This window comes from Equus przewalskii, chromosome 1 (assembly GCF_037783145.1).
Source record: "Equus przewalskii isolate Varuska chromosome 1, EquPr2, whole genome shotgun sequence".
In the NCBI taxonomy this organism is placed as follows: Eukaryota; Metazoa; Chordata; class Mammalia; order Perissodactyla; family Equidae; genus Equus; species Equus przewalskii.
In genome coordinates this window covers 164,810,061-164,834,841 of record NC_091831.1, presented here as the reverse complement: position 1 = coordinate 164,834,841, position 24,781 = coordinate 164,810,061, and the positions used below count along the sequence as shown (strand labels likewise).

The 24,781-nt window shown below is 38.7% G+C and overlaps 1 long non-coding RNA gene across 1 annotated transcript in view; it reads right to left on the bottom strand.

The window, feature by feature from the left end:
* Nucleotides 1–22,557, bottom strand: part of LOC139084680 (uncharacterized) — a 161,478-nt gene extending 138,921 nt beyond the window's left edge. The window contains exon 1 of the long non-coding RNA XR_011542246.1: nt 22,423–22,557. This is a non-coding gene — a long non-coding RNA (uncharacterized lncRNA). The remainder of the gene's footprint in view (nt 1–22,422) is intronic.
* Nucleotides 22,558–24,781: the final 2,224 nt, after the last annotated feature.

The following is a 24,781-nucleotide window of genomic DNA, read 5'->3' as shown; positions in this document are numbered from 1 at the left end:
AACATGCCCTGTAGTCAGTGACTTTTTTAAATAAATATAACAATAGCAAGATACAATCTGCTGACATGCTTATAACACAATCTGTGATGATTCTTAACTCCTGAGCCTTGAATCCATCTATTTGATTTCCACCTGGTAAACTTTCAGTTTTAGCTCCACATTGCATATAGGACAAAGTCCAAGAGCTTTAACAGGGCAACACACCTACATGACCTAGGCCCAGCGTCATCCCTCACCACTCTAAAATGTTCCTGCAATATCAAAAGGCATGGAGCCCTCCCACGCTAGGCTCTTCTTACTTCAATGCCACACCTCTCAAGTATTCCTCTGTTGAGGCTCTCTTTAGTTTCTTGTTCACTTGATTAACTGAGTCATATACAGTAAGGCTCAGCAAAAACTCACCTGGAGTAACCTTCCCTGATATTTCTAAACTGGAGTATTCTAACCAGTCTTATCTTCTTCCCAGCCACAGAACCTAGGCATACTTCCAATATGGAATTATAATTTATTTCTCTATTAACAGCACATCATGAATTAATAGAAAGCATAAATAATTCATCTTTCTTAGTGCCTTTAATCTGGCTATGTATATATAATGGTTCTATATATATAGTGGTTCTATATAATACATATATAATATACATAACTATTAAAAGGAAATATACACCAACTGTGTAAATCAAGAATTCTCGGGAAAACAGAAACCACACTTTCCACATAGAAAAAAATTTAATTGAGAGAGTAGTATGCTTCCCAAAATGCTGGAAGGACAGGATAATGAAGATCAAGAAGGTTGATCCAGACAGTTTTGATGAAATTGGATAGTTTTAGAAATCACAGGAAAACCACCAATTAGGTCACAACTACCTGCACAACTAACGTAGGTAATTTCCAGGAAACTCCTGAGGGATGCATGTCTATCAGTGCTCTTGAGCATCCTTGCCACTGTTGGAGGTTACTAGTATGGCTTTTGCTTCTTTTCTGCCTTTCAAATATCAAACGAGTATCTGCCAGAATCTAACCTAGATTCTTGCTAGCAAGGACTCTGAGAACATAGTTCCCAATCTTTCATTTCTTGTGATAATGCAGAGACACAATGCTACTGAGCTGCCAAGAGACAATCAGGCACGTTCCATCACTTTGGCTATAAGCATCCCTACAGCTCCTTCTATCCATATCTACATTCCAAATAATATTACATTCCAAATAACAACAATTACAACATCAGCATTCTTCACTATAATGATGTAACCACCCTTAAACAAAATATCCTTAAACAAACAAAGACGTGCTTACCCTTTCCAACTCCGAACTGAATAGTCCATTAACCTGAGGTTCTGAAGCAACTGAACTATTACCATGGTCATGTCTAAAAGGACAAAGGAATGGAGTGAATATAAAACAGGAGGATCTGTAAGGTCAACTATCCACAAAGCAGCAGTGACCTTCAGGACAGGGGAGCAGTTAGCATGAAGCAATACTAAAGGGAGAGTTCTGGAACACAAACACTCTCTTCCTCCTTCAGATCTTTTACCAGGAGTCCTCTATTGGCCGAAACCAACCAGGAATCAGAGATTGTTGACATGGTTTATACCATTCAGCATCCTAGAACAGAGTAAAGATTGGAGATGGTGAAGAGTAGATCAGGAGGGGCAAATGAAGATATGCTTTAAACTAAGGTTAATCACTTAGGAGTGGATGCCAATATACAAGTACTGGAGTACATTCTACCTCTGCATTGGTTCAATGTCAGAAGGAATCAAGTGGTAGTCTCAGCACGCAGTTTGGTAAAAACATTGTTTACCATAGTGGAATTTGAAAACTAAAATTTTTAGACCAACAGTATTTAATCCTGTGGAGAGGAGAAGCAACACAGGTGACTAGCTTATTAGAATCAATAGATAGAGAGCCACTCTCACGTTTGTCCTTGGTTCCTGGACTCATATTTTCCAGTTACAGGAGAAAGAGAACCATTTATTGGCTGCTGGCTCAAAGCATATACTGCACTTTGTAGGACATCCCTCCATCGTCAATAAGTATATTAACAGTCTTTAATAGGCCAACAATTTCTGCTTGATAGGGTATATGGTGGTAAAACCTCTGAAACTTAGAGAGTGAACCAACTGCCTGACTAATTTTCCTCTATGATTACTTCCTTGGTTAGGAGGGATATTGTACAGGATACTACTATCTTCTGCCTGTACCCCAGGCTTAGTCTTACAGAAAACAATGAACATACTTCTTAGAAACATATATAATAATACAGGGGATTTACTGGGCCCTAGGCTCTTCATAAGAAGAGTAAGAATATGGTATAATGTCTAGTTTATACTGCAGGCTACCGAATCAACTGTCAATGTACGTGTGTGATGCCAAGATAAAGATTCAACGATTTTAGTCTTAGGGTATCTATTCAGATTCTTATCATGAGAACAATTAGTCTTATGACTGAACTCACCATTTCTCAGGTCCACCCATCATGTACAGGCTTCTGTGCAGAATGCTAGAGAATATCTCACTGAGAGAAAACTTGCCACTGCACAGTGGTTTATGGGTGACTAGCTGAAGGACTTATCAGTCCTCACAGCTTGCTGAGATGAAAAAGTTCCTTTTAGATCATAGATATGCCTTAATGTAAGTATGCTGCTTCTTTTCCCATATAGCTGACTAAAACGGACAGAATCAAACCAGACACATTATGATAACCCTAGTTCACACCACTAAGATGGGAAATTGATTGGATTAAACTTAATTTATACTAATTTATTTTATTGCTCTAAAACATAAAAAAACCTCAAGATGTACATAAACTCCTCTGGACAGTTAAACTTTGGTACTGGTTCATATGCTGAAATATCATTAGATCCTTTTTATTAGAGGGTAATAAAATAATTAGAAGATCCAGTCTTAGTGTCTCTTTGAAAGTAAGATGCCTACTGGCAAAAAGACAGTAAAAACAGCTCATTGATTATTATAGCAGAATTAATAAATTACTAATACACAATCTTCACTATACAAACTTATACCCAGTAGTTAGTTGTAACAGAGACCATATGCTCTACAAGGCCAAGACTTATACCCAGATGATAACCAAGGTAAGCTATATCAAATATTTGATTTTAAAAATTAAGTCAAAAAATATTATGGTGTAAATGATACCAAAACATAAAAATAAACATTAAGTAAATTGGAACATTCCAGTTGTTTATTATAGTAGTAGTTATAAAATTGAGTCAAATTGGGTTGATTTTTAACACTTGCCTCTGCAAAATTTAATGTAGCTATAATAATTTATCTTCTTTAGGTAGAAAAAAAGCCACACAGGCCTCAGTCTCTGGTTATTATTCATATTACTATATTTATCCTATTCTACAAGAAGAAAAGATCAAAACAAACTTCTGGCTAAGAGGCAATACCAATATTCATGATTCAGTTGTGACAAATAAATAGTTGCAAGAATGTCACGCTTACCATGCATTCAATACGATTTCAGTAAAAAAAAAAAAAAGCTTCATAAGGAGATTAGATTGCTATCATTAAATAGTTAACACTGTGCTAAAATTAAAAGTTGCATAAGTCAAGGAAGTTAACCAGTAGAAATCTGAGATTCAAAAGAGGAAGTGATCAGCTTCTGGCAGAAGACGAACAGCTAAAGACATGCCTTTACCTCTACTTCTTTCTGATACTTCAATAAAATACAGCACAGGTGTAAAGTACAAACTCAAAAGGGTCAAGGCAAGAGATAAAATAAAAAGAGGCAATAAAAGTTGTCTGTTTTTATCCTTTGCCTTTTGGAAAAACTGCAAACAGCAGTATGAGAAATTACTGACTTTTCAGAACAAATAACTTCTCAGAACTTTTAAGAATATTTAAGTCCCTGAATGGGCATAAACTGATAGGAAGCAAACAAATTTTCTTGCAGGACCCCAGAGATGCTCAGGAAGTGTAGGAACCAGGAGCCACAGAAAGTGGTAGTGAGTTGTGAGGTTGAAATTCACATTTGAGTAGTTTGTGGAAAGATGTTGACCTTCCACCCACATTCCATATACTCTCTCTCTTACTAAGCAGAAAATTTGAGTTTTGTATTAGAGATTACAGCCACAAAACTAGAGCCTGCTGGTCAGACTCGTCCAGCCACTAATTTTGTAAGTAACTAATGGAACACAGCCATGCCTATTCCTTTGCATACTGTCTATGGCTGCTTTTGTGTGGAGTTGAGTAGTTGTAACACAGACTGTGTTCCGCAAGGCCAAAAATATGTACTATCTGGACCTTTACAGAAAAAAGCTTGCCAACCTTTGGTCTAAAGAAATAAACTAGAGGGACCAAAACTGAGGTTCACCTAAAAAAAGCAATGAAAACAACAAAGGGACAGATGGAAAATAGAGGGATAAAATATAATTCTAGACATTATACAGTGAGAATTTCCAAACCCCTTCCTCTGTCCTCTGCTGAAAACACCAACCCAGGCTAACACATCTAGGTAGGGATACATATATATATTCGCTTGTTTTTGACAAAATGAGTACTTCAGGTTTTATTTTTTTAATAAAACAAATTAGCATGACAGTTCCAAGGTAAAACATTAACCAATTTTGAACTGATTAGTGATAATAGCACACAAGTCAATCCTTCCTCAGGGAAACAGTCTTCTCTCCGATGCCCTCTTTGGTCACAGTGCAGATCCTGAGTGTGTCCCTGGTGTACACAACCCTATTGGTTGCAGAAATGAAGATGTCTCTCCCCAGCCGCATGGCTCTGTCTAAGGACAGTGAGACACGTTCCAAGTTCTGCATGTTCTTAAAACTAACCTGGTTATAAAGCAAGGGCTGTAGCATGGCACTTGCTGAGCCTCCAGCCTTGAAAGAATCTTTCTGGTAGGACCCTGTTGGTTATCAAGAGGACATGATGGCTGGTTGACCCACAAGTGGGACTCAGGCAATCAGAGGTTGCTTAATCCCTCTCCTGTCCTTGAAATGTATCATCCACCCACTGTTCCTGCACTAAGAGTTACTTCAAGGACACAGCCATGAGACAGTAATGTGATATTGAGACCATCTGGACTGTATTATGTCACTGATCCCTGTGAAGACCTCTATATAGACTCAAGAGTCTGACAGGTGGGTGTGGAAATCTACTCATCTTAGGACCACCCAAGACAAGCCCTATATGTAAGTTCCCTTGCTTATTAAAACTGCCACCTACAAATCTGGATTGGTGTGACTCTTTCTTCAGTCTCTCCTTGCCCTCCATGTATCGGGGCCAGTTTCAAATTTTCCCCCCGGGGAACTTCCAAGATTGCGAACCAATAATTGGTGAGTCAGCCAGGAGTCCAAGCGAATGGGTCTTGGGAAAGAGGCATCCAAGGGGGAAATCCCAGGTTGACCATCAACCTCTATGTGGGGAGGTGTGGCCTGTATTCAAAATGCTTGTGAACTGCCACATGAGTATGTGGACACCCTGGAAATACCGGCTGGTCTAATGCGCTTGTTTGAGAAACTGCATATAGCACACTGTGGCAAAGAACAGAAACGAATGGCTGCTACAGGGGGCTCACCTTGACTGTGAGCAGTTCAGCTGGCCACCAATGCCCAACCAGAGACTGAAACTGAAGTTAGAGAAGGGCATAAAGTTGTCCACTACTCTGCTAGCTTCGGGGCTAGCAGACAACGTGGCAAAGCAGGATAATAAGTTGGAAACCTTAGCAGGCTGTTTTGCAAGCTAGGAGGGCACAAACTGCTGCAGATTAAGGTCCAAGTGCTTGTGACAAAGGCTGATTGGGACACTAATAGGTGGAATCTTTGGTAAAGTGAGGAGAGAAAAGAGAAGGATGCTGTGGTAACTGACAGTGAAACGAATAAAGTACCCTATGCCATCTGACCACTAATACAAAGGAAAGCAAAAATTTAGCAAAAACAACCCCAGCCGGTGAGGCAGCCCCCAATTCAGAAAACGTTCATGATAAGAGAATAAATGCCCACTGGGCTTAATGATACAGCTGCCAAGTTCTAATGAAAGGCCAGGAAAAGTACCAGATATGGCTAGGGTAGTTATAGGATACAGGGGATGATGGCATTTCTCTGACTGGGCAAGAGACAGAGAAAATGAGCAACATCACCACACACCCTGCCCTTCAGCACCTGCATGGGGCTTGGGGGATTCAAGGGACTCATTCCCTTATAGAATGAATTATTCTAGCCTTCAGGGAGGCTTGACCCAATGTGTGGGATCTCCCTGGGCATGGGGGACACAAGAAATCTATAGAGGATGTACAACAAATTCTTACGGAGTTGGGAATGAGATAGACCATCTATGCCCCTGTCTTTGAAGGCCCTGATAGGGTCATAGCCACTGCAGGAATGAAAGCCAAAATACTCCAGTTCGCCCTAATAACTGGTATGGGATGCTGATATCCATACTGAGTGCAGTTGGACATGACATCCATGATCTTGGGCAGTCCACTGCTGAGCTGGGGGAAACTGACAAATTTCAAGAATGGGTACAGGCTGTGGGAAAGACCCGACACAGAGTGGGAGCTCTAGAATCCAAAAGTCTATCCCAATCAGCTGTAAAGGGTCCATCAAAAGTAACCCAGAAACAAATGGGGTTTGACCTCATTGCTCCTGGGACAACACCTGAAAAGATAAGAGTGGTAACCCAATGCTGTGTTGATCAGCCTGTGGAAAGCCTTATAACCTGAACAGCAGTTCAGACCTGCCCCTACTGCCCCATCACCTCTACCACCTCTAGTGCCCCACCTGCTTCAGCAGAGGCCTCAGGGAAACACTCCTATTCGGAGTGGGTGCTCCCATTCCCAAGGTATAGGATGCAGGCCAAGATCGCCTCCAGGTGAAGGCCATTGGGGGCTATCAGAGGCCTCATGCTGGACTCAGTATTCACTGGTCTTCCAGAAATAATAAAGGGTGATGGCTGTCACTGAAACTAGAGCCAAATTGATTCTAATACATAGTGACCCTAAAACAAGCTACAAGCAACAACATGGATCAATCTCACATCCATAATATTGATTGAGAAAGAGAAGACACAAAAAATTTATTGCAGTATGATTTTATACACATGGTGTTCAAAAGCTAGCCAAAACTAAAATATATCATTTATTGACACATACAAAGGTGGAGAATTATAAAGAAATGCAAATAAGAGACTACTATAAAAATCAGAATAGCCATTACCTCTAAGGCAATGCAGAGATTTGGGATCAAGAAAGATACACAAGTAGACTACATCTGTTGGCAATTCTTGATCTGGGTGATATTTTCCACAGATGGCAATGCTATTTTTAATGATTTTCTATTGTGACTAACACTTCAACATAGAAAATCGGTGCTAGTGACTGCTGAGACAAGTAGTAAATGGAGTGAGCCAGGTCATGAATAGGAATAAGGTTCTGCCTTGCTTCCTCTGTCAGGACACTTACCCTTGGAATCCAATTACCATGGTGTGAGCACGTCCAAATTATCCTACGAAAAGAGATTTCATGGAGAAACTACCTGGAGAGGCCTCAATGGAGAAAAATTGAGGCCTCCAAGCAACTACCAATATTATATTGGCCTCCAGCCAACCACCAAACTCATAAGTGAATAAGCATTCAAGCCTTCTTGAGGTTGAGGCCCGACACAGCGAGCAGAGAGAAGCCGTCTCCTGGTGCCCCTGTTCACATTCCTCGCTCACAGAATTCACAAGCATAATAAAACAAGTTTTGGATTTGCTTGGTATGTTTTTGTAGTAATTGGAAAAGGTGGTCACTTTACAACAATTTGTTAAGTTATACTAACAGGTTCATCAATTTTACCATGTATGATATATTTTTCACAATAAAATATTTTTTTAAAATCAGGTTTTTAGGGGCTGGCCCTGTGGCTGAGTGGTTAAGTTCGTGCGCTCCACTGCAGGTGGCCCAGTGTTTCGTTGGTTCGAATCCTGGGCACGGACATGGCACTGCTCATCAAACCACGCTGAGGCAGCGTCCCACATGCCACAACTAGAAGGACCCACAATGAAGAATATACAACCATGTACCGGGGGGCTTTGGGGCGAAAAAGGAAAAAATAAAATCTTTAAAAAAAAAATCAGGTTTTTAACCATGTGCCTTTTTTCTATTTTAACTTACATGGTATTTAATATGCTGCTTTTTAACTTCTCCCACTTATGGAGCAGCAAAACTTGGTTCAAAGCACATCAGTAAAGTTGACAGATTCCACAGATTCAACTCTAAAAAGTTCCACCTTCCCATTTCCACTGCTTGCAACCTTAGTATATCTCTTTTTACATACTGACTAGACACATCCTCAAAAACTGTATTTCTTATACCCATTCTGATCTATATTACACACTGTTATGTTATTTTTTTAAAACAGAGCTCAGATCATATTACTTCCCTGATTAAAAAAGAAAAACAAGGGTATCAACTAATGATTTAAGAAGGCAAATCAAGCACATATTTATAATCTCTCCCACTTAAGAATAAACTAAAATAAGAGGAAAATAGAAAAGTATATTCCTCAATCAATAAAAAGTATGTAATGTAAGATATGAGTAGGTAAGAAATTCCAAAACTTCTCTGGAAGATGAAAAATTGATTAAGATGACTAGATCGATAAAATAAGAACAAAAGTTGAAAAAATGTTAACAGTGGTAGAGGATACAGTTGAACGGCCCTGAAGAATATCCAGAGATGCTGGACTCCAGGAGTATAGTGACAGCAGAGGTAGGTACGAGAAGTGGGAGTGGGAACTGGAGGTACTGAGTGCATGCAGGTGCAATGGTCCACCTCCCCTAGCCTCAGCTCTCCTAGTCTGATTACAGGAAAATCATACAGATTCCCCCAAAAAAGCCATCTCTAAACAGTTTGAACCAATAGTCTCAGAAGAAATAGGATAACAGGGTATCTATATCACATAATAATAGAGTCTCCACACATTTGTATGTTATGGAGTTTGGGGATACCCTGCATAATAGCTAAATTCCCGCCAACTCGTTCTTAGCTGAAGTCTACCAGCCTGAAAGTCCCACCCACTATTAGACATGAGAGGACATTCAAGGACCATCAAACTTGTGAAGAAAGTTTGCAATACAAATGAGAAAGCTAACCCCTGATCACAGATGGAAGAGTATATTTGTAACATTGGAGAAGAAAAAACTACATCTAATTAGCATCATTTAAAAAATTCTAGATTTTGTATTCATACAAACCAGAATAGGGTTCTATGAAAAATCAAAAAAAATTACCCTTGAAAATTATGAATGGTGAAAAATGATAGAAGAATTGAGGAAAACTCCTAGAATTTAGAGCAAAACAATTAAGAAACTAAAAATTTGGGAGACATAAAGGTACACTCCATGTTGTCAAATAGAAAATTAATAGAAATTTCTGAAAGGAGAAAATATAGGATGTATTCTAAGAAAATAATAGCAGAAAATTTCACAGTAATAAAAAGTGACAGGAACCTTAAAATTGCTAGGGCCCACTAAGCACAGGAAGGATTAAGTGCACATGCACACACACACACGAACACAATGACTTCATCTAAACATCTGACAGTGATTTTTTCCATATACGAGGGATGAAAAAAATAGCAAATAGCTTACAGAAAGGAAAGGCAAAAACAAATTCCAAAATAGAAAACAAAAAACACAAACAAGAGCTAAAAGGGCAGCAGAGTTTGCATCAGAAAAACTGCATGCTAAACACCAAGGACGACGAAAATGACTCAAGTTTTCAATGGAAGTAATCTTCTCTTTGAGTTATATGTCCACTAAATTAAAATTTAAAAGTATGAATATACATGTAAACATGAGAAATGTTGTCTGCTACCCATCTTTACCGGGGAAGTTACTTGGAGATGGTCACCAGCCAACGGAGGGCCTAAATCTAAAAGAAGACAGACAAGTGTCCAAGGAAGAGTAAGCACTCGCTAGCGGGGCCAGGAAGGGAATGAGCGACGACAGTTACGCACCAAGCGTCCAGAGTAAACAGTGCAGCTGAAAGTAGGAGCAATAATTTCTTCACAGTAAATGTGAGGTGTTAGAAGATCACTAAGATAACATAAAGACTAAAAATGCAATATAAAATAAAGCAATTAGACTCTATGAAGGGATCATTACAAAAGATAAAATTATTTAACATTATATTAATTATAAATTACTCCACTTTGTTGTAAGCCATGTGTATATTACTATAACATAGGAAAAATAAACCTGGTATTAAAAGCCTTTCAAATTGTCTTTTTCTGATGATGACAGATCCTATGTATTTACTCTCAGGGCAAATTACATTACTAGTAATTGTTGCATAGTAAATGTTTGTTTAGCTTGCCTTTTTCAAAAATGTCATTTTCCTTCTGGAGAATGCTCTCTCACATCCACGTCACAAGAGCCTGATGAAATTCCGTTTACTCAAATTAGTGTCGGTAAAATACAAAGACAAATGGCTTCATCCACAGGTGTCTCTGTGGTACTGTGAGAGTTACAATCTCTCTGAAACCTCTTCTGATCTGCAGCCTATAGATTGTGTTTTCTTCCTCCTTTATAGCTCAACAGCACTGTGTTTCACCTCTCTAATGACATTTATATTCTGCCACATACTACAGATATTTTGGTGCTTGTTTCATCCTTCCTATGAGATTGAACATTTTTACAGAGCAGACACATTCTCACTTACTTCTATAGTCAGCACCCTGACCACGACAGAGGCTTGCTAAATGTCTTGAATTGAAATGACTCAGACCAAATCTCCTTAAGCCTTGCCTCTACGAATCGTAGACACAGAGTTGTTAAGCTGGGAGGACTTTTGCACACAGCTCATCAGAGATTCTTTCCCTATTTACTTGATAAAAATGAACATTTATAATGCTATGTTGCAGCTTTTATTATGTCACCTCCAAGTCAAACCCTTTTGGGACCCCTACTGCCTATTGCATCCATTAAAAACACTCAGCCTAACATTTAAGGCCTTTCTCAGTTTGACTGTAGGCTTCTTTCATAGCCTTCACTTTAATAATTATATAACGTACATTCGCACTCAATAACTATTAGCTAAAAGTATGATTTAATAAGTTAATGAAGTATTTTGGAAGAGGAGATCTAAGCCTACCGCCTTTCAGTTCAAGCAGTCATTGATATGCTACGGAGAAAGCACCTGGAAGTTAAAGGTCCTATTTTGCTTTTTTAAAAAAAGTTCATAAAAGAGAAATAAAATTCCTGCCACTCTCACCCAGTAGGATACCACAAAGATTAATGAGGTAATGCAATAAAAAGTGCTCTAAGCTATTCACATGAATGATGCTTTACAGAGGTACTTTATTGTAATTATTCTCTGCATTTACCTTTAATGCCATATCTAAAGGATTTTGGACTAGAAAAGAAAGTAACTAAAGTTGTTTCAAAGTCGTCTGTTCCAATCTTGACTGTTAGCTATTGTTTCTTAAGTTAATTAAAATCCTCATCTTACACAATTTGCTTGTTTGTCTCACCTCTCTAATGACCTTTATATTCTGCCACATACTACAGATATTTAGGTAGTTGCTTCATCCTTCCCATGAAATTGAATATTTTTACAGAGCATTCTCACTTACTTCTATAGTGAGCACCTTGACCACGATAGAGGCTTGCTAAATGTCTTGAACTGAAACGACTCAGACCAAATCTCCTTAAGCCTTGCCTCTATACAAATCTTGGACACAGAAGTGTCTAAGTAGATTAATGTAATGAATTAAGTGAGATAACATATTTTAAAAAGTGATCGGTTCTTGGTAAGACTCTAGTAAATGCTTGTTTTTGTTACTGTTACTGTTTTCAGTCAAAATAGTTATAGTAGAAATTGTTTTAGAAGTTATATCAGCGCAGTTGGCAGGAGTATCTGGAAAAAGGGGGCAGCTCAGGGAAGCCAATTAAAGTCGGAATGTCGGCATTTAATCGACTATCCAGAATAAATGAATGGAGATCATACCCTTAGATGTTAGTTGCTTGCTTGTTTGCTTGTTTATCTGCGTGCTTTTGAGTGACCTATTGTCCAATCATATCACGATTTAAAATTGAACTTTCATAAACAGTTCACAATGATGGCCTAGTAGATACAAAGTTGTTCAAGAAGCAACTCATTGTGGCCGGCCCTGTGGCGCAGCGGTTAAGTTCGCACATTCCGCTTCTTGGCGGCCCAGGGTTTGCCGGTTCGGATCCCGGGTGCAGACATGGCACTGCTTGGTAAAAGCCATGCTGTGGTAGGCGTCCCACATATAAAGTAGAGGAAGATGGGCGTGGACGTTAGCTTAGGGCCAGCCTTCCTCAGCAAAAAGAGGAAGATTGGCAGCAGTTAGCTCAGGGCTAATCTTCCTCAAAAAAAAAAAAAAAAAAAGAAAGAAGCAACTCATCACTAAGTGATCAGTATTGAAGCATTTTCTTTTCTGGAACACAGGAGGCATAACCCAAAGACAGACTGATTTAATGTAGTAATAAATTGGATCTGTTAATAGCCAATGTAAATAATATCGTATGTGAACAAAAGTCATGGTGATAAACCTATATGCATCACACTAAACCTACAGGCATCACACTTTCTGATTTCAAAATATACCACAAAGCTACAGTAATCAAAGTAGTTTGGTACTGGCATAAAAACACACATCTCAATCAATGAAAGAAACAAAGAGCCCAGAAGTAAACCCACACATGTATAGTCAACTCATCTTCAGAAAGGGAGCCAAGAAAACAGAATGAGGAAAAAACAGTCTCTTTAATACTTGGTGTGGGAAAACTGGATATTCACATGCAAAAGAATGAAACTGGATCCCTATCCCATGCCACTCACAAAAATTAACATAAAATAGATTAAAGCCTTCAATGTAAGACCTGAAATCATATAACTCTTAGAAGAAAACACAGGGGAAAAGCTCCTTGACATTGGTGTTGGAAATGATTTTATGGATATGACACCAAAAGCACAAGTAACAAAAGCAAAAATAAACAAGCGGGGCTACACCAAACTAAAAAGCTTCTACACAGGAAAAGAAATGATTAGCAAATCAAAAAGGAAACCTACAGAATGGTAGAACATATCTGCAAATCATTCATCTGATAAGTGGTTAACATTCAATATATGTAAGGAACTCATACAACTCAATATCAAAAAAATAAACAATCTGATCATAAAAGGACAAGGACCTGAATATACATTTTTCCAAAGAAGACATACAAATGGTGAACAGGTACATGAAAAGCTGCTCAACATCACTAATCATCAGGGAAATGTAAATCAAAGCCACCACGAGATATCATTTTGTACCTGTCAGAATGGCTATTTCCAAAGGCAAGAGATGACAAGTGCTGGTGAGGATGTGGAGAAAGGGAACCTTTGTTCACTGTTGGTGTGAATGTAAACAGCTACTACGGAGTTTCCTCCAAAAACTGAAAATAGAACTACCGTATAACCCAGCAATCTCACTTTTGGGTGCATATCCAAAGGAAACAAAACGTTTATCTTGAAGAGAGATCTGCACTCGCGTGTTCCTTGCAGCATTATTCAGAATAGCCAAGACACGGAAACAACCTAATTGTCCATCAACAGATAAATGGGTAAAGAAAATGTGGTACATATACAGTGGAATATTATTCAACCAGGAGAAAAAGGGAAATATTGCCATTTGAAACAACATGGATGGCCTTGAGGGCATTATACTAAGTGAAATAAGTCAGCGAAAGACAAATGCTATATGATCTCACTTAAATGTGGAATCTAAAAAAAACGAACTTATAGAAACAGAGAGCAGACTGTTGTTTGCCAGAGGCAAGCATGTGGGGGTGGGAATAAACAGCTAAAGGTGGTCAAAGGGTACAAACTTCCAGTTATAAGAGGAGTACATTCTGGGGATACAATGTACAGCATGATGACTACAATTACATCTGAAACTTGCTAAGAGTAAATCTTAAAAGTTCTCATCACAAGAAAAAAAATTGTAACTATATGAGGTGATGGAAGTGTTAACTAACTTTATCATGGTAATTATTTCACAATATACACATAATTTTGTATACTTTAAAATTACACAATGTTACACATCAATTCTATCTCAATAAAACTGGGAAAATTTTTTTTTAATAGAAAACAAAAAATAAATAAATCTAAGGAGACACATGTGACAGGCAAACATCTGCATTGGTCCCCATTGATCTCTACCTTCTCGTACTCATGACCTGTCTAATCAACACTCATGCCTTGAGTGATGGCAGGACATATGACTTGCTTTTCACCAATAGAATACGGGAAAGGACAAGGATCTCACTTCTGTGACTGTGTTACAAAAAACCATGACTCCATATTGCTAGCAGATTTTATTACCTTCTTGGCTTACATGGTGATGAAGCTAACTGCCATGTGGGAGAGGCCCAGGCTGCCAATAACTATTGAGTGAGCTTGAAATTGTATCCTATTCTAGCCAAGCCATCAGATGAATTCATAGACCTTGGCTAATACCTTGGTTGCAGCCTTGTGAGAGACTGAAGCAAAGGACCAGCCTAAGGCATGCCTGGATGCCTGAGCCACGGAAACTATGAGATAGTAAGCAAATTGTTTTAAGCCATTAATATTTGGTGGGATTTGTTACGCAATTGTGTCTAATGTGTCATTTACATTTGGATGCTTATTTGGAACTGAATTTTTTTGGGAGGGATGAGTGTGTGACAAGTTAATATTCTGAAGAAGTTTTGAAAAAATTCAATGGAATTAAGCCAGGACCCATGAATTTTAATATTATTAAAATTTTCTTTTTTCTAAAACAAAAAAAATTATGTACCTTGCAACGTTAAAAGCTCAAAACCTGCCTAGATAGCAGCAGGCTTGGACAAGGACTTTCAAAGTTTTCCAAGACACACATCATAGTGTTTGCTTAAATTATAAAAGAACACTGAGAGCTGAAACTCATTTTGATATAAAATAACCTTAGAAAATTTCTAAAAATATTGAGAAAAACACTAAAACTTGCCTTGATTTCCCGAGTACACTCAATGCTGCTATAAATAATTTCAAACAATAATACCTCTCTGAGGCAGATTTTCTTCTAGTGGATAGTTCTTGTTCTCCAGCGTAGACTGGCTCTATAATGAGCATCTGTGTTAAACACCCTTGTGTTATCACATCATGCATCCTATCTGAAATAGCATATGTCCTGTCTCAGACCCACTTTTATGACTACTTCCTTTCAGCATATCCATTTACATAAATTTTAGTTCAACCAGAATGTAAAGGGGAAATAAAGCTATATTTGACTCAACTTTAATATGAATAACAGACTGAATTAATTAAATAGATTTTGCTACTTATTTTAACATTTGATAAGTGTTGTATTTTATCCCCCTGCCATACATATACATATATATATATACACACACATATACATATATGTAATAATATCCCAAATTATTTTCTCTTTGGAGCCTCACATGGCCTGTACTACTATCTCTACCATTTCTTTTTTGTTCTTCCTTAGGATTTCCCATCTCTCTGCTTACATTACACATCTGTTCTTGCATGCTGTCTACCTTATCCATTAGAGCCCTTATCATATTAGTCATAGCTGTTTTAAATTCCCAGTCTGCTAATTCCAACATCCCAGCTATGTCTGTTTCTGATGCTTGCTCTGTCTTGTGTTTGTTTTTTTTTTTTTGTCATTGTGTTTTTTGCCTTTTGGTAAGCTTTGTAATCTTTTCTTGATAGCCAGATATGATGTACTGGGTAAAAGAAACTGCTATAAATAGACCTTTAGTAATATGGTGAGGTGTAGGGGGAGGGGAAGAATTCTATAGTCCTATAATTAGGTCTCAGTCTTTTAGTGAGCCTATGCCTCTGGACTATAAATTTCACAACTGTTTCTTAATTTCTTTCTCACCTCATAGGTGGGACAGGATGGCTAGAGTAGGCTGGAGTTGGCTATTTCCTTTCCCCAGATCAATTAGTCTCTGATAATACCCAATCCCTTAGCGGCTGGTTAACTAGTTTCCCCGAGGGCAGGCCTTGTTGAGAAGAGCAGAGTGCTCTGGCATATTTCAGAGTGAGTCCTCTTCCTCTTCCCCCAGTACGAAGTGTGAGAAGATTTTTCTCTGATATCTATTGTGGGAATCTTGTTGAGCTCCTAGAGGTAAACCTCACAGTGTTGTTGCAGTCCCGTATCACTGGGTCCCCAGGGATTTTTTAACTCTCAGATTTGTCCACACCCAGATTCTAGCAATTCATCATTTACAGTTTGGTTTTCTTACCCAGGCACTGGTTCCTGGCACTAGTTACGGCAGCAATTTCTACTCATGAGTCTCTGCTCCAGCAAGCCGAGACTTCCTGTATTTGCCCATTTGTCTCTCCAATCTTGGGTCAGCGGTTTACTCTGTGTCATCCCCTCTTTACAGATGCAAGAGTTATTCATTTTTCAGTCTGTTCAGCTTTTTACTTGTTGTCAGGACAAAGTGGGGACTTTCAAGCTCCTTACTTATGGAATCAGAAACCAGAAGTGTTCAATACTCTGTATTTATAGTAGGAACTGAATACATTGTTGACTAAAAAATTGTACCACTGAAGTCATCAGCATCCTAACGTGTGGATTTAACTAAGATTCCATAGGTGGTGTTTCCATATATTTGGGGTTAGAAGAAAACTGATTTCAGGATGATAATTAACTGTATGCTATTTGGTTAGGGACTAACCAGTAACAAATTGCTCAGTGTTTATCAGGCTCTCATATTCTTCGGGAAAGATATAATCTTGAAAACTGTATTGTATATCGGTAACAGATTCTACATATTGTTGTTAAATGAACTGTACTCTTTTTAATATATTAGTCGTTGTAAGTAGGCTTTTACAAAATAAGCATGATAAGCATGTTATCACAGAGACAAGTAAACAATAACTGTCTCACATTTTATCTATATAAATACTTAGAGTATTGAAAATAGAACAAGAATTTGTCTTAAGGGTTAACTGTCCTTGTTTAGAAACATCATTGATGGAGAAAAAGGGTCATTGACAGAGTCTAGATGGAGAGGGGAAGATGAAGGGAGGACTAAATTCCTTTGCATGAGAAATGTATAGAACCTTTTTGGTTGCTTCTCTACTAATTTCGCCACAAGAAAAAGGGAGAAGATGAAAGAAAGGAAAAACAATCAAAAAGGTGTCAGGAGGACAGACGTTATTTGAGCAGGCATGACAAGTGAATATTAACAGTGAAGACTTGGGATAAAAAGCTACTTTTAGAATAATGAATGCTATTGTTTAGTCTTAAATAGACTATTTGGGGGATGTTGATTGTTACCATTTCCTAAATTTTTCGGTAAATTATGCAGCACACACAAATACCTCATGAGATTGTGTGTGTGGTTTCATGAGTGAATAGATTCACATCCAAGTGTGTGTGGAATGGGAAGCATGGGTAGGAGTTGATCTATGAAATTAATTAATTTGTTGAAGGAGAAGCTTTCAGCCAGAGATGATTAAGATGATCTAAGTCACAAAGGTATTTATCCTAATCTTGAGGCAGAGGTGGGTGGGTGTATATTGTCACTGGATTTTTGCACTCTGTGGATTTGAGTCAATATTGTGGCTAATTTAAGGGTAGCATGACAATAAACTAATTTAAAATGAAAACCAAATTCCAAAAAGAAGCAACCACAAAACTGACTTCACATACACAACATGCTAAAAAGAAGTATTTCCATATATTCACCTACAGGTAACAGACAAATATTTTTCCACATTCTATACAATCTCAACCCAAACTGGGGAAGTTGAAGAAAGTATAGTGCATAGATATGGTATATTATTAAATATCACTTATGATAGCTTCAAATTGTAAAATGTAGTCTCTGATAATCCAATTTCATGTTTACCCATCAATAATTTTTTTTTTATAAAATACATCTTTTGTGATGCAGATTTGATGGAATAATGTAAAATGATGAATTATACCTCGAAATCACCACATTCTATTATCTTTATAAATTTTACCAGCTTTGAACTTATGACTCCACCATAAAACACGAAATGCAACACCATCAACTAAAATTTGTTCAATATTCTAATTTGCTACATAGTTGGGCTCTTCAGGAATATAATTTATTGACATCAAGCTGTTTGTAACTCTCTGTGTTTAAATTATATTTTTACAGCCAGTGGGATACATATCATCTAGTCGCCTCCAAAAACTGAAGCAATAATGGAAAAGTCAGAAGCAACATGCTGATTTCCCTTTAGAGCATGAAAAATAGAGGGAGAGAGGAGAGAAGAAGAAAGAGAATAAGAAAGATAAGGAGACAGAGAAGGTCTGAATATTGGAGACTGAAGAAGTGAGAGTTAGACACATTTTGAATATATCATCATACCAGTTTCCATTATAAATTATTAAAATAACACCTCTCAAGTTCTCTTTGAAATAGCTTGAAATTTCCATGCCATCCATTTGTAAGACTCTAAGTGGATTATTTATAAGTATGAAATGGTCAATAACAATTCACTTTCCATTTTAAAGTCAGCTATTTTTTCTGTATTTTGGAGAGAGAAATGGGTGAAAAAGACACTTTTTGAACTATGGCATTTTGAATTCAAAATCAAATGAGTAATCCTGGATTTATTCACATGGAGAACATCGCAAGGTGGATTTTTTTTAACACTTCTTTTCTAACATTCTTCCTCTAGAAAAATAAGCAACTCACTGTGCCAGAATAGTGCATGACCTGATTCTTTAAATAGAATGCATCCACAGGATCACTGAACAGGCTTATCAAATGTTCTTAAAGGCAAGATCCCTTGATGAGAGATTCTTGGGATATAAGCATGCCCTGAATTTATCAATAGCTTGAAAGCAAGAAAGGGATAAGACTGGTCATTGACTACACAAGAATCTATCAAGTTCTCTTTGAAATAGCTTGGCATTTCTATGTCACCCATTTAGGATGTTTTACATTGACAGATGCTTTGTATGTTTTTGAATTAAATTCCAAAGGGAAGAAAAAGCAAACTCACTGGCCTTAATGGTGGAGAAATTTAACTTCCAAAATTATGAAAAGAAAAAAAAATGCTATCAGTGTATTCTTACATACCGTTTATCTGCTAAAAGGATGAAAAAATATTAACGGCATTAAGAGAAAAGAATTAAACTTTTTTTACATTAATGCAATTTATTTCCAGAGGATAATACTGAAGCAAGTAGTTTAGTGGAATTAAAAAATGGATTGATTTATGGGGCCGGCCCTGTGGCCTAGTGGTTAAGTTCAGAGCACTTCACTTGGGTGGCCCAGGTTCACAAGTTCAGATCCCAGGTGCACACCTACATCACTTGTCAGCCATCCTGTTGCACAAACCCACATATAAAATAGAGGAAGACTGGCACAGATGTTAGCTCAGGGCTAATCTTTCTCAAGCTAAAAAAGAGGAGGATTGGCAACAAATGTTAGGTTGGGGCAACTCTTCCTCAGCAAAAAACAAAATAAAACAAAACATGGATTGACTTAGTGAATGGAAAGTTACTTTAGCTGGGGATAAAACAAGTAAAGTCTTTATGTTTGCATGTTTCAGTTATAAAAACTATATGCTTAGCTGGGGAAAACTTGCCCTTTTATTATGGTGATTTATTATAAGTAAATGTATTCTCACAAACAACTAGCACAGCTTTTTTCAGGTTCAGAAATCAAATTAAATGATCTACGAACATCCTCCTACCTGGGAATCCAATGGTTCCTATCTTGATGAAAATCTTATGACTATTCCTTAAACTACCATAGTGAAACACAATGAAAAGAATTATGATCACTTTAAACTGGGTGGCATTCATCAAATGGTAACCTAGGGGTGAAAGGTCCTATATTCCATTTCCAATCCTTTGTATCATCTACTGAACTAATGTATTTTTCTTTTTAAAATGTCCCAAAAGATATAAGATGTCCCTGTGCTTATAGGATTTTGAAATTTTATTTTAAGGAATCAAAAGAAATTTGCTCTGTGAGCAGGTTTTTAAATTTGGCTTCAGACCTCTGATTCAGGGAACAAGCAATCTCCTTCCAACCTTTTCTTCTACTGGAAAGATGTCCCCTTTTAACCCATGCCTCTTGGCCCAACACAAATCAATGAACTCAAGACCCAGTATACCACGTCTTAAAAATCCATTTAGAAAACAGTTGCTCCATTCAAAGTTCATCTCCTTCCCTTATCAGAAATTGCTGGAAATGTAATTTTGCAGCAAACATTTCATTTCTTGTCTTGAAATAGACTGAGGTAAATGTAAAGCCAATGATTAGATAAATGTAATGTCTTGGGTTGATGCCACAATGCAATATTCGATGGTGTGGTCAGTACTGATGGATGTTTTGTATAGTTACTCAGCCATATAACAGGACGAATTCCCATGACTCTATTTCAAATACTGTGTGGCTCCTCTCAATTAATATTACCAAAAGTACTTTGGCACAGATACAAAAAGCATGAGGGATTAGTGCTGAGCATGCAAGTGCAGTCATCACTGCTCTGTACAGAGATTCTCCTTTATAGAATAAACTGTATCTGTGTACAATTTATGTACTGAGCCTCACTGCACACAGTAAATGACACAACAAAGATTCTTTCTCCCTCAAAAATCACATCTATGAAGTTATAAGTAGAAAGCCTGTGCTAAGTAATCACCTACAGTACAGTTAAGGATTAAATCCTGATGAAGTTAACACACATACAAGGGCACACACAAGCACTGTAGCCGTAGAAACACATTACTTATGAAAGTCTATTTTAATGGCAAGGAAACATATTTCTCTTCTGTCTTCCCTGCTAGCAAAGCACATATCATTCAATCCAAAAGAGGATGAAAGGAAAAGACATGACTTTCTCTGAGAAGGAATAAAAAACAGAAAATTGGTAACATTTTTAGAAAACATTTTTTGGAAATGTAGAGGCTAAATTTTCTGACACTGGTACTTAGATTGCATAAGATAGGAACGAATCACATAACACAATCATAAATATCTTTTTTTCAAGTTCTGCTTCTCATGATGTTTGTTCTTTCGTGGTTATATTTCACTGTTATATAGAAACCCATGATTATCAGGGACAATATCAAGTCACTATCATTTGTTTCAGTGATCAAAATGATAAATTTCCACAATTTACCTTTTGTGTGTGTGTGTGCGTGTGAGGAAGATTGGCCTTGAGTTAACGTCTGTTGCCAATCTTCCTCTTTTTTGCTTGCGGAATACTGTTGCTGAGCTAACATCTATGCCAGTCTTCCTCTATTTTATGTGGGATGCTGCCACAGCATGGCTGGATGAGCAGTGCTAGGTGCACACCCAGGATCCAAAACTGCGAACCCCAGGCCACCAAAGCGGAGTGTGTGAACTCAACCACTGTGCCACCAAGCCAGGCCCCATAACTTCCCTCTTTTAAATTAAAATGTTCAGTACTTGCTAAAACAACTAACACAATAATTATCAATAAATCAACATTTTATTTTCTTGCATCCTTAGGTCCAGCATTGGATAGTGATTTAGAAACATCTGTCATCTCTCCTATTGAAGTAATATGTGATCATTATTTGCAACTCAAAATAATTTTTATGAGTTTTTCTAACCTCCATCCATGTCTATTGTTTAGCATGCAATAGACACTTTCTGTTTTCTTCTTGAGGACATGAGTTACAGACTTTTTTGTCTTTTGTTTCTTCCTTGCATTCTCTCAGTATCTTCTGATTTTTTTTTGTTTCTTATTTATTTGTTTTATTCTTTGTTTTTCCTTTTGGAGGCTTCACTACTGGTGGCAGTCAGACAAGTTTCAACTGCTAAAGAATTCTCAGAGTACTGGTAACTATAATGCTTAGGAATCTACAGGTTATTGCAAGAAAAGAATGCAAAATAGCAGCAGCATTGAAATAAAAGAAATGCATCTCAACCAAAGATCTGCCTCACAGCATAGATCAGGAGAAGCCAAGAACTAGCTCTTACTGTCCTCCATCTGCAGGACCACAGCGGACACACTTTTTCTCTCAAATCAGAACCACCAAGATAGGCACAGAACACCCTGGAACCAGGGAACCTAGTGTAGGCACATTCTTGTGAAGTAACCGGCCCCAGTGGCAGAGCCCTCTGGAAGTCTCACTTAGACCAGGTGTAAACCATCATCTCACTGTTATCAATAAACGATGCTCACAAGCTGGTACAAACTACCAGACACTGCCCTTTGGCCCCTCGGTTGAAAAGCAACACTATTAATCAGTACAACTCACACCTTGACTAGGAGTCAATACTGTCTTGGCACATCTCTCACTTCAGCAAAACAGCTCAGACCAATTCCAGGCACGCTGGGATCAACCCTCAGACCATAGCTTTTCTTAAATAAAACTGTGCAACGAAAACACTGACTGAAACTCTGGATACACGTGCATGGCTTACCTCTGACTCTTGGTGAACAAGCATTTTCATCGGGGAACACCAAACGGAAATTTTGGAAACTTCATTATCCGAGGCAACTCAGACTCTCTAGGAAAGGTTATGATCCGCGAGAAGCCGGAAGTCAGATAACTACCCATCGGGAAACCTCTCGCGGGACAGCAAGGCCTGCCGCGAGATGTCGTCGGCCGCCGCTCTGCGCTCGTCCTGCTGGAAACCTGGCCGCGGGAACTCACAGCCCTGTCGTTTTCGTGCGCTTTCCGTCCTACATCTGGAATGGAGTGACTGCTGTGGCAATTCCTGGAGAAGATTTTTTAATTGTTGCTTTTGACAGTTTGGTGAAGGATTTTCAATTCACATCTGGCCCCAAATGTTATAAATTAACAGACAAAACAAACATTGGATGCGGCGGTTTTCATGGAGCCTGAGGCTGACAAGCGTTATTGAAGCAAGACTAAAGATGTATACGCATTCCAGTATTAAGGCGTGACTAAGGGAGCTGTTGCTGTGATGCCGTCTACAATCCTCTCTCCGAGGTGCTTCTTTCCATACTGTTTGCAACATCTTCAGGGTGAAGAAGTAAAGGGAGTCATGTACAGCTTGGACGGTGTCAGGGTAGGGTGTCTGTTGGTTCACGGTCCTGGGATTTCCCAGGTGAAATTCAAAACTGGCCTGTGTCCATGGAGAGCAAGGAGAGACTGAAGACGGAGGCAGACCACTCCAAATTGGTAAGTGGCAGTTTTAATAAGCGAGGGAACTCACATGCAAGGCTTGTTGTGGGTGATCGGAAGACGAGGAGATCTCCTCACCTGACCACCAGAATCTTAAGAATTTGTATAGAGGCCTTAATGGGCTTCAGTCACGTATACACTCCAGGTGGTCTCAATAACACATTACTCTCTCTGGGCTGTGTCCTAGAAGTAGCTCCTAGTAAGGGACCGGTGTGTGGAACATACATTCCAAGAACAGGGGAGAGGGTAAGGGGCCTCTGATGGCCGGAGTCTAGTTAGAGAGTCACCCCGCGGCCACGTCCTCATGATGACCTCCTCCAACACTCCAGCCCTCCTGCCTGGCTCTTAGAATTTTACACACACACACGCACCCCTCTTCTGCAGTGTCTCCTGAGCCGTCCTCAGGTTTTATTAGCATGGAGGTGGCTCATTTGGTAGCTTTCTGTCTGCACTGCAGGCAGATATCACAACCGTAATTTAGGCACATGTAAGAGAAAACAGTTTAAGATAATGATTCCCAAAATAAATAATTTTTTTCCCACAAAGTGCCCATGATCCAAACCACTGATTTATTGAGTCTCCTAGGCTGATAGGTCAGATCACTCAGGGCGTTTACTTGTGTCCTCGTGTGATTTAGTAAAGATGATACATTTGCAAACTCATTAGGTATGAACACACAACATTTTGCTTGGGTAATGGGACAGGTGCCTCCTTGCCAGGCAGTAATAATGTCCAAGGCCATCCTACTTGGAGGACAGCTTTTCTCATTAGAGACATCTCAGTGTTCAGTAAGAACAGGCTTTGTCGGCTGTCATGTAAAGCTTGCTCAGTGAATTTACTAAGGGAGCTATGACATCCTCCAGGCTTAATGGTGGGAACAAAGATGGCGCCAAATGGTTGTAGCAGTGGAAAAAAGAACGTGCCCATTTGGCCCTGAGGAGAGGGAGGTTGGCAATTTTTGTTACAGCAGGCATATTCTCCCCTGTGCCTGGGGAAATCCCAGGGTGCAGTGGCCCAACCACCCAGGTGGAAGCCATGGCCAAAGATTTGTATCACACAAATCTTTGCCACAGAAAACCCCATTCGGGGCTACTCAGTAAATACTGGGGAAGAGTAACCAGTCAGTGCCAAACCAGTAGCAATCATGTAATGTGACAGAATGACTACAGAGTTCCGGTGGTATCCACTCCATATCCCAGGGACAATTGGGGTGGTTCTGTTTAGAGTGATATTTTTGTTCCCAGCATAGGGGTTCATGAGAGCTCAAATGTCCATAACCTGGGGTAAGCACATTAACCCATCCCAAATCTCAGTGTGGCTCCCCGTGGCTCTGATGATGGTATTTTTGGGACCTTTCCTGACAGCAGTTTGGTGGGCTGCCTGTGTAGTTCGACTGACAGAAAAAGAGTACCCATGCCCAGCATTATTGATAGTGTATAACACAGGCCAGATTTCTGGATCAGTAGTACTATCAGTTGAAGTAGGAGTATTAGTTCTAGTTTGTTCTTCCTTAATGCACTGCTTTAGGGCCTTCCACTCCCCTCCCTGTATCCCGCCATGGCAATCCTAACAGGCTAAGAGAGGCAGCTGCTCGTATACCCAACAGTTGGATTGATTCCTTTGCCCAATAT